Below are 14,077 nucleotides of genomic sequence, written 5' to 3' on the forward strand. Positions count from 1 at the left end.
CTATCTTTTCATTATACATCAATGATGTGATGCACTATAAGTATTTATTTGATTGTACCCATGATTCCCCTAGATTATGTTGTAAAAATGATACCTCATTTGTGTGGGTGGCCAAAGTAGGGACAGCTTAAAACGTTTAAAACGAAAAACTGAGGGGGAACCAAAATGGTTCCAAAAGGGCAATCTACACATTTTTGGCCCTTCCCTATCACAGGCACTTGGCCCACCCACACAAGTAAGGTATCATTGTTATCGGGAGACTGAGGGTAATGCTGTGTGGTAGGAAAGTTATGCCAGCATGGTGATCCCACACAGAAATGTGAGGAACGTGATATTTTTTCTAGCTAAATTTGAGGTTTGCAAGGGATTCTGGGTAAGAAAACGTTAGACAGTCTTTTCAAGCCACACCTCCATTGACTTCCTGGTGTGTCTAGTTTTCAGAACTATCTGGATTTGGTAGGTTTCCCTAGATGGCCACTGAGTCCAGGACCAAAAACGTAGGTTACCCCGCTTACAAAACTAGGTTGTTTTGTGATAGATAGCTTTGATGTCTCCACAATATGTTTTGGGCCTTTCGGCACAGGCACTAGGCCTGCCCACAAAAGTGAGGTACCATTTTTATTAGACGACCTGGGGAAATGCTGGGATTCCAGAACTTTCCATCACAGAAATGTGAGGAAAATATGTTTTTTTGTGATTGTTTGAGGTTTGCAAGGAATTCTGGGTAAAAAGGTGTGGTGTAAGTAATGCAAGTGAGCCCACCCTGGATACTGCTGGGTGTTTAGTGTTGAAAAATGTACAGGTTATCCATGTTTCCTTAGGTGCCGGCTTAGCTAGGATCCAAAATCTCAAGCTACCAACATTGGAAAAAAAAGGGTCAGTTTTCGGTGGAAAACTGCACTGTGTCCATCTTGCGTTTTGGGCTGTTTTCTGTCATGGGCACCAGGCCTACCCACACAAGTTAGGTAGCACTTTTGTCGGGAGACCTGGGGGAATGCTGAGTGGGGAAGGACGTTTGTGGCTCCCTGCAGATTCCAGAACTTTCCATCATAGAAATGTGAGGAAAATGTGTTTTTTATTCACAGTTTGAGGTTTGCAAGGGATTCTGGGTAAAAAAAAAACATGGTGAGAGCCTGGCAAGTCAGACCACTGTTGATACCCCTATGTATCTAGTTTTAAACATTTTACAGGTTTTCCAGGATTCCATAGGTAGGGCCCAAAATCCAAAGCTAGGCACATTGCAAAAAGGGTCCAAAATCTCAAGCTACCAACATTGGAAAAAAAAGGGTCAGTTTTCAGTGGAAAAAGGTGATGTACTCATGTTGCGTTTTGGGCTGTTTTCTGTTGCGGGCACTAGGCCTACCCACACAAGTGAGGTACCATTTTTATCAGGAGACTTGGGGGGGGGGGATGCTGGGTGGAAGGAAGTTAGCGGCTTCACCCAGATTCCATCACAGAAATGTGAGGAAAATTTGTTTTTTAGACATACAGGGAGTGCAGAATTATTAGGCAAGTTGTATTTTTGAGGATTAATTTTATTATTGAACAACAACCATGTTCTCAATGAACCCAAAAAACTCATTAATATCAAAGCTGAATATTTTTGGAAGTAGTTTTTAGTTTGTTTTTAGTTTTAGCTATGTTAGGGGGATATCTGTGTGTGCAGGTGACTATCACTGTGCATAATTATTAGGCAACTTAACAAAAAAAAATATATACCCATTTCAATTATTTATTATTACCAGTGAAACCAATATAACATCTCAACATTCACAAATATACATTTCTGACATTCAAAAACAAAACAAAAACAAATCAGTGACCAATATAGCCACCTTTCTTTGCAAGGACACTCAAAAGCCTGCCATCCATGGATTCTGTCAGTGTTTTGATCTGTTCACCATCAACATTGCGTGCAGCAGCAACCACAGCCTCCCAGACACTGTTCAGAGAGGTGTACTGTTTTCCCTCCTTGTAAATCTCACATTTGATGATGGACCACAGGTTCTCAATGGGGTTCAGATCAGGTGAACAAGGAGGCCATGTCATTAGATTTCCTTCTTTTATACCCTTTCTTGCCAGCCACGCTGTGGAGTACTTGGACGCGTGTGATGGAGCATTGTCCTGCATGAAAATCATGTTTTTCTTGAAGGATGCAGACTTCTTCCTGTACCACTGCTTGAAGAAGGTGTCTTCCAGGAACTGGCAGTAGGACTGGGAGTTGAGCTTGACTCCATCCTCAACCCGAAAAGGCCCCACAAGCTCATCTTTGATGATACCAGCCCAAACCAGTACTCCACCTCCACCTTGCTGGCGTCTGAGTCGGACTGGAGCTCTCTGCCCTTTACCAATCCAGCCACGGGCCCATCCATCTGGCCCATCAAGACTCACTCTCATTTCATCAGTCCATAAAACCTTAGAAAAATCAGTCTTGAGATATTTCTTGGCCCAGTCTTGACGTTTCTGCTTGTGTGTCTTGTTCAGTGGTGGTCGTCTTTCAGCCTTTCTTACCTTGGCCATGTCTCTGAGTATTGCACACCTTGTGCTTTTGGGCACTCCAGTGATGTTGCAGCTCTGAAATATGGCCAAACTGGTGGCAAGTGGCATCGTGGCAGCTGCACGCTTGACTTTTCTCAGTTCATGGGCAGTTATTTTGCGCCTTGGTTTTTCCACACGCTTCTTGCGACCCTGTTGACTATTTTGAATGAAACGCTTGATTGTTCGATGATCACGCTTCAGAAGCTTTGCAATTTTAAGAGTGCTGCATCCCTCTGCAAGATATCTCACTATTTTTGACTTTTCTGAGCCTGTCAAGTCCTTCTTTTGACCCATTTTGCCAAAGGAAAGGAAGTTGCCTAATAATTATGCACACCTGATATAGGGTGTTGATGTCATTAGACCACACCCCTTCTCATTACAGAGATGCACATCACCTAATATGCTTAATTGGTAGTAGGCTTTCGAGCCTATACAGCTTGGAGTAAGACAACATGCATAAAGAGGATGATGTGGTCAAAATACTCATTTGCCTAATGCACTCCCTGTATTTTGAGGTTTGCAAGGGATTCTGTGTAATAGAACCTGGTGAGATCCACACAAGTCACCCCACCCTGGATTACCATGGGTGTCTAATTTTCCAAACTGTTGCGAGGTTCCCCTACATGCTGGATGAGCTAGGTCCCAAATTCTACAGCTAGGCACACTGTAAAGAAAGGGTCAGTTTTCAGTGGAAAAATGTGATGTGTCTATGTTGTGTTTTGGGCTGTTACCTCTTGCAGGCACTAGGCCTACCTGCACAAGTGAAGTGCCATTTTTATCTGGAGACTTCGGGGAATGCTGGGTGGAAGGAAGTTTGTGGCTCCCCTCAGATTACAGAACTTTCCATCACAGAAATGTGAGGAAAATGTGTTTTTTTTAGACAACTTTTGAGGTTTGCAAAGGATTCTGGGTAAAAGAACCTGGTGAGAGCCACACAAGTCAACCAATCCTGAATTTCCCTGGGTGTCTCGTTTAATAGCATGTACAGGTTTTCTAGGTTTCTATAGGTGCCGGCTAAGCTAGGGCCCAAAATCTACAGCTAGGCACATTGCAAATAAAGGGTCAGTTTTCAGTGGAAAAATGTGATTTGTCCACGTTGCATTTTGGGCCATTTCCTGTTGCAGGCACTAGGCCTACCCACATAAGTGAGTTACCATTTTTATCTGGAGATTTAGAGGAACACAGAATAGTAGAACAAGTTCTATTGGCAATTGTCTTTCTCTACATTTGTACCTTCCAAATGTTAGTGTGTAAAAAGGAAGTAATTTTAAGAAATGCTAGTATGGGTACGCACAAATTCAGAGATTTCAACTAACTACTGCTTCTAAACTCCATATCTTGTGCCCATTTCAGAAATACATACGTTTCCTTGATATCTATTTTTCACTCTTTATAGTTTACCAAATGAATTGCTGTACACAATGAAAAACCATTGCAAGGTGCAACTCACCTGGGTGCCTTGGGTTCTTGTTGAAACTACAAGCCCTATATATCCCTGCAACTAGAATGGTCTAGTGGACGTAACAATACATTACTTTCGAAAATCTGCCATAGTTAGAAGTTGTCACAGTTCACAACGTAGACACAAAAGGCTGTTTTTTCAACATAATTTCAATATTTTTTCATTTCAACTGTTACTTTCAAGACGAAAACCTTAATGGATCTACACAAATTACCCCTTGCTGAATTCAGCATGTTGTCTACTTTTGAAAAATGTATAGCTTTCTGGGATGCACCATTGGTTTTACTCTAACTGGAAGGAGGTTGAAAGCACAAAGCATAGGAGAAAATGGCTATGTTCCAGTAAAATGCAAAAAATGTGTTGAAAAATTAGGTTTTCTGACTCAAGTTTGCCTGTTCCTGAAAGCGGGGAAGATGGTGATTTTAGCACTGCAAACCTTTTGTGGATGCCATTTACAGGGAAAAAACAGACACTTTCTTCTGCAGCACCTTTTCTAATTTCCCCCCAAAACTCAGTATTTAGCTGTATTTTGGCTAATTTCTCAGGCCCTCCAGGTGAATACACAAACCCTGGGTACCTTTAGTATCCCGAAGATGTTGGAAAACAAGGACACAAATTTGGCATTGATACCTTATGTAGACAAAGGGGCATATTTATACTCTGTTTGCGCTGAATGTGCGTCAAAATGTTTGACGCACAATCGGCGCAAACCCTGCCCCATATTTCTACTTTGACGTCCGACCCCGCAGGCATCAAAGTTCCACCATGTGCGTCATTTTTTGGAAGGGGGAACCAGCCTTGCATTAATTATATGCAAGGTAGGCGTTCCCTTCCAAAAAATGACTTTAAGGCCTGTGCCCCATATTTATACTCTGACGTCATTTTGATGCACAGGAGGGGGCTGGCCTTAAAAAACGGCACCCAGCCTGATGGGTGCCGTTTTTTAACGCCTGGGTCAGGGCAGGCGTTAAGGGATCTGTGGGCTCAGAAGGAGCCCAGAGGTGCCCTCCCATGCCCCCAGGGACACCCCCTGCCACCCTTGCCCACCCCAGGAGGACACCCAAGGATGGAGGGACCCATCCCAGGGAAGTTGAGGTAAGTTGGGGTAAGATTTTTTTTTCGTTATTTTGTGGCATAGGGGGGCCTGATTTGGGCCCCCCTACATGCCACTATGCCCAATGACCATGCCCAGGGGACATAAGTCCCCTGGGCATGGTCATTGGGCAAGGGGGCATGACTCCTGTCTTTGCTAAGACAGAAGTCATGTCAATGGAGGTTGGGCGTCAAAAACAATGGCGCAAATCGGGTTGAGGCCTGAATTTTGCCTCAGACCTGACTTGCCCCATTTTTTGACGCCCAACCTCCATTTTCCCCTACGCCGGCGCTGCCTGGTGTGAGTCATTTTTTTTGACGCGCACCAGTCCGCAGCGCCGGCTAACGTCATTCAATAAATAAGGCGCCCGCATGGCGCTTTGGAATGGCGTTAGCCGGCGGTAAAATTTTTGAGGCACAACTGCGTTGGCGCAGTTGTGCGTCAAAAAGTTTAAATATGGGCCAAAAGTTATGGAGGCCTAAGTGTAAACTACCCCAAATAGTAAACAAAAGGCTTAGCACTGGGGTATGGGGAGGGGCTAGGAGCAAAGGGGTTAATTTGATTGCTGCAAATATATATGTATATATGTTTGCAAACAGAAGCCTATTGAAATGAATTCTGTTTGGTTCAGCAAGAAATAGTGACTTTTTGTGTGTATTTTTAGTTCTAGGAGGTTCCTGTCTGTCACAGAAGGCACTGTGAATGTGTAAGTCAATACAATTTGAATTGCACACAGTAAAAGATAGTCTGCAACAAAATGTGGACATAAAATTAGGTTAGAATAAAAAAAAAGTGGTTTCAAAGTGTACATTTTAGTAATATGGAGAATGCACTTAGTGCAAACAGATTTATAACTGTTCATTAAAAGCACAGACTCCACAACTCCGCTTGAAACACCCTCAACAATACCTCTCATAAAGAATACATCTTTGTCCTCAGGAAGCTTAGAGTGTCTCCATCAATTAATGCCACCTCTACCTGCTCCCAAGCAGCCTTTACATTTACAGGTTAACCAATTTCACTAATCTTCGCATCAATTAATGCCACCTCTACCTGCTCCCAAGAAGCCTTTGCATTTAAAGATTAACCCATTTCACTGATCTGCATTTCTGTTCAGAGAGCCGGCACCCTGGCAAGAAGTCCTGTTTCTTGTATGTGTCTGCCCCTTGGTATCACACCATTGGAGACCTTTCACCTTAACCTAGGCATTTAACTGTAACATAGGTCTTTTAGCATAAAGGCAAAAATTACAGACTAATGCCACCTGTTGAAATCTTCATCACGGACAGCAGACTTCTGGGTTAATTCATGGACAATCTGTGAAAGTACAGACGGGTGATCACCCTACTGCGCGCCTGTCTCTCTGGCGCCCACAATGGTTCTCATTTCGAGGTGTCAGCTCTTGACTCTCGGCATCTTCTGTTCCCTGATCCAGCCACTGCACTCTTCCACTCTTCCAGATAAATGGAGGAAGAGTGACAGCTGAGTGCTGCGTTGCAAACACAGTTGCTGTAGAGGAGAGTATTGAGAGTGGTATTCAAGACCATATCAAAGGCTGCAGATTGGACCAAGAGTGACCGAACCTCTCTAGCCAACATCAGTCAGAGTTTCCTTGGTGACTGCCAGAATCATGGATTCAGTGCTGTGGCTGAAAGCCAGACTGAGTGTGATCTAACAGCAAATTGGTTTCATGACAAGTGGACAAATGTTAACTCTCTAAAGGTTTCGTGGGCAGTATTAGAAAAGAGATGGGACGGAAGTTACTTAAGATGTTAGGATCTGCCATGGGTTTCTTAAGGAGCAGCACCACAAGCATATGTTCCAGGAGTAAGGAGCCAAGGACAATTCCAAAAAAAAACTGCACAGATGTTTAAGGACAAGACAGAAGGTATTGAGAAAAAAGCAGTGGGGAGGAGGGGTTCCAATAGGGATGCCTACTTAGTAGAAGCAAGCACTGACCTAAAATCTTCTTAAGAAATAGTTGAAAATGCTGCCAAAGAGAAACCTCTAGTGGAAGCTCTCCATGGAGGGTAGGGTATAGTAGTAAAATTATCATAAATATTGTTCCTCCTAGTGAAGGTGAGTTTTCAGTGAAAAACAAATTTGAGAGCTAGGCAGCTAAAAGGTTTCCTCACACTGAAATGCTACTCAGTGATATGCCTGCCACACTGCCTGCTGGGTCTGTCAAAATGAATTCTTACATCACTTAACTCAGCAGTAATAAATAAGAGTTGTGATGTAATATCTGTATTGCCGCTAAGTACAAATTTCACAACATGCATGTAATAAGTTGCATATAATACTAACACATCATAATAATTATCTATTGTCAAATATCCCTACTAACCAAATCTGGTCAGTTATTTGTATCTACTTGTTTTAAAATGTTTTTCAGATAAATATATCAAATAGAAATGCTTAGGTGATTACAAAATTAGAAAAATATTTAAGGTAACCCAAATTCCTATTAGTTCTCACCAGCCACTAAACAATGAAAGCAATTTAAACAAGGAAGAACAAGTATTTACACATTTGTGTAACATAGATGCAGAGGCCCCTAGTGAGCTCTAGAAGGCATATCTTTACATTTATGCCTCACGCACAAACAGTTTTTTTTATCCTAATCCCTGCAAAGATGGCACTGTGGACAACGTGAATCTTTTAAAGCTTTTGTGTTTAATCATTCTTAAGAGAAACTACTTTATGATTGGGAGGATTTTATTTCAGAAATTAGGGTACTACAATGGGGTGCAATGTGGCACCCACATATCTGTGCATTTATTTGAACAAAAAATGACTCAACAAGATTCCTGACAGACTCCTGATTGTTTTGTTATAAGGTTCACATTAAAATGTAGGACTTCATATTAGGGTGGCACAATTTCAGGGCAGGAGGACTGAGTCCGTCTACACCATCAGGAGCTGTCAACCCAATTCCTAGCTAGCTCACACTGCCCTACCTTCCTAGGATAACAAATGATTACAGCAACCTTGAACATGACACTCTGACTCCCAAGGAAGTTGTGGAAACAAATCTTATCCCTTTTGTTGTTTTACTCTTGCATGCCCAGGGTAAACACAAGAAAGATACAAATAAAGGTTTTCAAACATTTATTGAAATAATTGTATTCTTGCATAGAGAGAATGAGCTGCAATAATTAGACAGATGAAACAAAGCATTGTAACCAGGGTTACTAACATGGTGAAAAGAATAAGCAGTCCAACCATGGTGATCCTAGATCTATATCTTCCTACCTAGTGCCATCTACAATCTGAGAGCATAGCAGGTGAACCCCTCTGTCTGTGACAGATCTAGGAGGATAGCCTGAGGCCCCCTTACCTGGAAAGCTGAGCCATGGCCTCGGTCTACAATGGAGTTGGCAATCTTTCTCTGCAAGATGGAAGATCAGCATCAGCAAAGATACATGTCGAACACAGCATTCGTTCCAGGACAGTAGTAGCCAGAGTGCTTCTCTGACCCCTCTGGGGCAGTGCACAGTGTATATAATCAAAACCACTCTATGTTAGAGGCACAGCTCTTATGCAATGACACATCTACATGTTAGAAGCTGTCTCTGAATGGGCAACCCAAGTACTAGAATATCTTCTTCTGCATTCCTAGTCTTGAACAGAGTGTACAGATTACTTGTCGAGAAAAGTTAACTAAAAACAAGCAGCATGTACAATGTATTTATGAAATAATATTGTGCAAACATAAAGTGTGTAAAATGTAATTGATAAAGGCGATGTCAGTTAAAGTGTAAAATGTAAAATATAAAACTAAGCTAAAATAGAGAAACCATTGTGGGGCCAAGAAAGACTTACAACAGGTTATTAGCAAAGGCCCATTGTTTGCTTTTTTCTCACTTGAAATGTCACTTCTAGCATTCTTTGAAATTCAGTTTCATTCACAGCACCACCACACCTTCTTTCTTTGACAGTTTCCTTAACAAACAATACAATAAAGGTATCTACTGAATGTATCATAACCTATGGATAATAAAACTCTATTGTGTGTCTTTAGCCACCATCTCATGTCTCTCACGCATTGGCTTTTGTGCTAGCAATTCAGTTCCACTCTTACTCTGGATATGCACTTGATTAATGATAAGTCACTACTATGTGGTTATGACCCAGAAAGACATTCAAGTTATGACTCTAAACAGATGCACACAAAGGCCAGGAGCCTACCTAGTGGAACAGATGAACATGCAATGTCAGACTCTGGGAAACCGCATTAATACTTCATTCATAGTCTTTGTTGATCCCCTACTTTGAATATTTTCAGAATCAGGAGACCCGATTCTTTAATACCGCAGCAGCTGATTCAGTTATTCAATAGTGTTGTATCTACTAAAACATATTTTTCTATGGAGCACTTGGTGAAAGCAAATATCTCTGAATGTATAGTAGACTACAGAGGTTGAGTAACGGTCTGATTGATGCCACCAGAGTCCTACTGTGTGTTGTTTCAGAGTGTCTAGATATTTCCACAGTTTTTAGCTGACATTAGGGATACCAGGACACAAAAACCTGTTTCATGGAATCTTGTTTTGGTTGCTGTAGAAATGTGTTTCCCATTCTGTTAGTGTGTTGCGTTCATAGCATGTGTGGTCTAGATTACAGTCACACAGCAAGTATGTAAGGCCTTACCCGAAAAACCACACATTGTTATGGATATTTTCTGATGCTGGTCAGTGTCCCTAAAGCAATGGCCACCTTCTGGTCATTGTTAGCAGCCCAGCAACAGATAAATCTTCTTTATAGCTGTTTATGCAGATCCTCAGTATGGTTCCATGCACTGGCTGGAGAAGAAGAAATGGAAACTGCTCTGGCTTCTAATCAATGTTAAGAAATGCTGGAAAGTCAACTGGCCACTTGGGTATGAGAGAATTTCTGCTGACTCTTTCCTGGGTATACTTATGGATGCTAATTTAGTAGGATAGGAGGAATATTTCCAGACAAGCCAGACATTAGAACATGAGGGTATGAACGTTCCTGTAGGAGTTCAGGAATAAACTGATCTCTTACACAGCAAGCCCTTTAGTGATGAAATACAATACTGCAGGCATGAATCCCTAAAGCAGGTACTATAATTGCAGATATCGTACCACACATTAGCTTTAGCGGTGTACCACAGATTTTGCATCAACCTTGGGACGACATAGAGTACCACAGAAGTAGTTATGGATCAGAACTAGTAACTTCAAGTAGTTAGGGTACATGAAGTAAAGAAGAATAAAGAGCACTCGGCCCTCAGTCGGGTAAAGTTAGTCACACTTTAATGAAGTAAGAGCTTTTCCATCTTGGAATTTTAGAGTTACATGGTGCTATGTAAATAATTTCCATCCATGGCAACCCTTTTTCAGCCAATGTCACATGACTGTCAAATTGGAATGTATTTTAAATTGAATTTGTCCCACTCTTGGACATTCCAAGTTGGGAGGAGTCCCACAGCAAAGAGACCTAGATAGGAAGAGAATTATGGCTGTGTTCCAGCAGCCACTCACTGCCTCTCAACAATTCTGTTTTCCAGCCTGAAATTCTATAGACTTCAACCATCAGAAATGATGGCATTAAAGTTGCAAATAGATGACTTCCACACACCAATTTAGTCTCAGATTCAGTAGCGAGAATTGTCAGTCAGTGAACACCCACCTACACGCTCACCAACTCTGTAAAAGTAGCCAGTTGAGACTGGCACATGTACCAGGTGTTCGGACCTCAGTCCACAGAAGAGAGACTGAGGTCCAGTCCACAAACTCCTACTACTTGGAGGTTGAGGAGTGCCATTTGAGGTTCATCAGTGTTTGTGAGTCCCCTACTCCCAGTGGGCGAACTGTGAGTGTAAGTAGTTGGCAGCAACACTAGACAGTTTTTACGGAACTTAATAGTTTCTAGCAGTGCCGAGATTCAGCTCACAACTCCTGACCCCTAGTGTACCACGGCAATACCAGCACTGCCAGCAGAGAGAGACATGATAGCAGCTCTCAAACATGACCCCTAGAGCACGAATACAGCAGAAACAGCTCTGGTCTAAGGCTTTTCAGTGCCCCAGGCAAAATTGTCTTTTAAGGTGTGCTCACAACAAGGCTACTTTTAATGCCATTTGTTATAAACTAGTGTCGTCTAGTGGCAATCTATGGTAGTGAAAAAGGCTGGTGCCTCTAATGACTTTAGTGAAATCCTGTGTGCACAACGCAAGTGCCAGGACAGCAGCTAACAAAAGGACACCAAGGCAATACATAGAGCCAGCAGTCCCTCAGGAGTAACAGTCAACCCCGACCCCAGGTGCATAAAGGCGATTAATGGAACCAGCAGTGCCCAGACAGCAATACACAGCCCTCATCCCTTAACATCAAAGGCAATAGCAGCAGCAGTGCTGAGAAAGCAGGCCATCCATTGCCTCGGGGGCTTTGAAGAGATGGAAAGAGGAAGCAGTGCCAGGGCAGAGGCCTTCACCCCTAAGCTCATGCACACCAAGGTACTACATAAAGTCAGTGGTGTCAGAATAGCAGCTCTCACCCCATGGCCCTATTGACAACAATGCTGTCTACACACTGACTGTCTAGGAGTGGTCAGGGACGAAAATCCAACAGATGATTTGATATGTGTTATTTGGCACTAGCCTAGTTCCAAGTAAGCGAACACTTTAAAAGCAAAAGCATACATGTACCCATTGTGTTTTGGTATTGAATGGCACCCTTGTTAGTTATGAGGAACTGGCTGCAAGAATACAAGTGGGAGAGATGCCAAAATGCCACTTGTTTAAATACATCACCACCCTAGTCTACAGACAGAGGTAGTTCAAAAGCCTTCTTGTCTCACCTTTATGTGCTACAGGTCCAGCTCGAGGTTTTTGCCTGCCACTGGTGTTGTGCTATTGAGGAGCTACCAACCAAATTAGAGAATGTAAGGTCCACTTAGAATTATTTGTAACATAGTACATATGCAAACATTAGGAAGTACATAAATAGAGTCAAAAGTAGAGAAACCATGAGAAAAGTAGTCTTTCACATTTTAATGAAAGTCAGTGTATATTTTTTGCTGTAATGAAGGACCCAGGGGAGTAGCTTTGTCAGTGAGATTCCGGTGGGGGTTGGAATCTCAAATGCCCTAGCTGAAAAAGCAGTGAGCTCCAGAGTGGAGGGGTGAGATGGACTGATTCCATGAGGAACAGGGTCAGTACTGATTTACATTAGGTGGGGATTTCTCTAGAGTGACACACTGGGTGAGAAACAATAGGCTGGAATGCTTCCCTGAGCCACGGCCACTGGTTAGACTATTCACAAGCATTCAACACATTACCTTTTGGGAATTTGATTGCAAGTAGAATGCCTGGACTGGTACAGCTTTCCAAGCCTACTACTGCCAATGTTTGTGATTTCCAAACAGTAGTAAATTTACACTATTCAAGGAGATCTAAAATTAACAAGTTAAGTTAAAACCTGTTTGTGAAATGAAAATGAGAAAAACTGACACAAATATATCAGATCTGCCTCAGAGCCCGCAGACCCAACTACCAAGCTAAGAATGCATTTGGGCAGTGTCACTCCCCAAGCATCCAGCTGAAACTATACTGCTGCCTGTCCCACCAGAGCTTGGTAGTTCTCCATGTAAACTCATGACTACAGTCACAAACAGCACAATGGCCTGGAGTCCCTGCCCTGGAATCACTTTTTTTAAATGTATTTACACTGCACTCACTCCTCTTTACCTCTGCTATGACAAGCCTTGATGTATAGTTGTCAAATCAGTTAATGTAGGCAGGACTCCATGTTTACAATCGCTGCTTTTTGCAAATCATTTCATCAAGTGACTGATGACCTCATGCACTAAGCCCGAGCTGCAAACAGAGGTGGGTGCACCAGTAAGTTAACAGGGTGAGCTAAGTCGGTCGAGCCAAGGGTTTGGCTTGGATTAATGAGTCGATGCACGAGTGGAGCCACAAAAATGTTTGACCTGTATATCATGCAACAAATAATGTAAAAATATGATACAATCTCTTCAAAATTCAAAAAAATTAATTTCTTTAACGTGCCAAAGTGTTTCACCATTGTACACCAGATTATATTACTATACAGACAGACATTTATTAAAATTGATTTACATTTTTTAAACATGATTTTAGACACGTTCACGGTTTTCCCCCCAATGACAATATCATTAGTGAACTAAGAGGCAAGAAACAAGTCATGTAAACCCTAAACAAACGTGACCTAGAATCTTACAATACAGGGAACAACATTATAATCGATTAAATCAAACATAAAATGTGCTAGTAGGGCGCGCATCCTGAACGCAAGCATTTAAAAGTGCTTTCATGTGTAATATTAAAAAGAAATGAGGCTCTGTGACATAAAAAATTTGCCTAGGATCACACAATTTGGAGAAGCAGGGAAGCTGCTATTGATTCCAAGTAACCTGGTTTAATGTTTTGAAATTCAGCCACTAGATGGATATCTCTGCTCTCTCTCTCCTGTTTTACATCAAAGGTCTTTGTCTTTTATTCTGGGCGCAGATGAAAAACCAACACAGGCTTAGCAGACCTGGCTCAGGTCCCCAGACCCAACTAATAAGCCAAGAATTAATCTATCTGGGCTGTGCCACACCTCCCCCCCCCCTTCCCACCACCACATCTCTGAGGTTACGCTCCTGCAAGGGCCATTCAATTTACATGCTTCTGCGGCCCCTGTTTAACCCCAACATCATGGGTTTGCTACACATGCTGTATGATCCTCTAACTGTTTTGGAATATGTAGATTTCAACAAAAAGCTCAAACATATTGAACGTTGTTAAAACACTGCACATGGGATGGATCTCTGCTTAGGATACTTCACAAAAACTAATAAGTCACTTTTCACCTGCTGATTACTGTATTAGAGATGAAAATTGTGCCCTAATGGTGTTCATTTCCCCAAATGGTGAACTAAGAAAATGTCTTTCATCTGTAGCAGAATGCAAAACCCTTTACAGATTTAGG

Source organism: Pleurodeles waltl, chromosome 6, assembly GCF_031143425.1.
Source record: "Pleurodeles waltl isolate 20211129_DDA chromosome 6, aPleWal1.hap1.20221129, whole genome shotgun sequence".
Lineage (NCBI taxonomy): Eukaryota > Metazoa > Chordata > Amphibia > Caudata > Salamandridae > Pleurodeles > Pleurodeles waltl.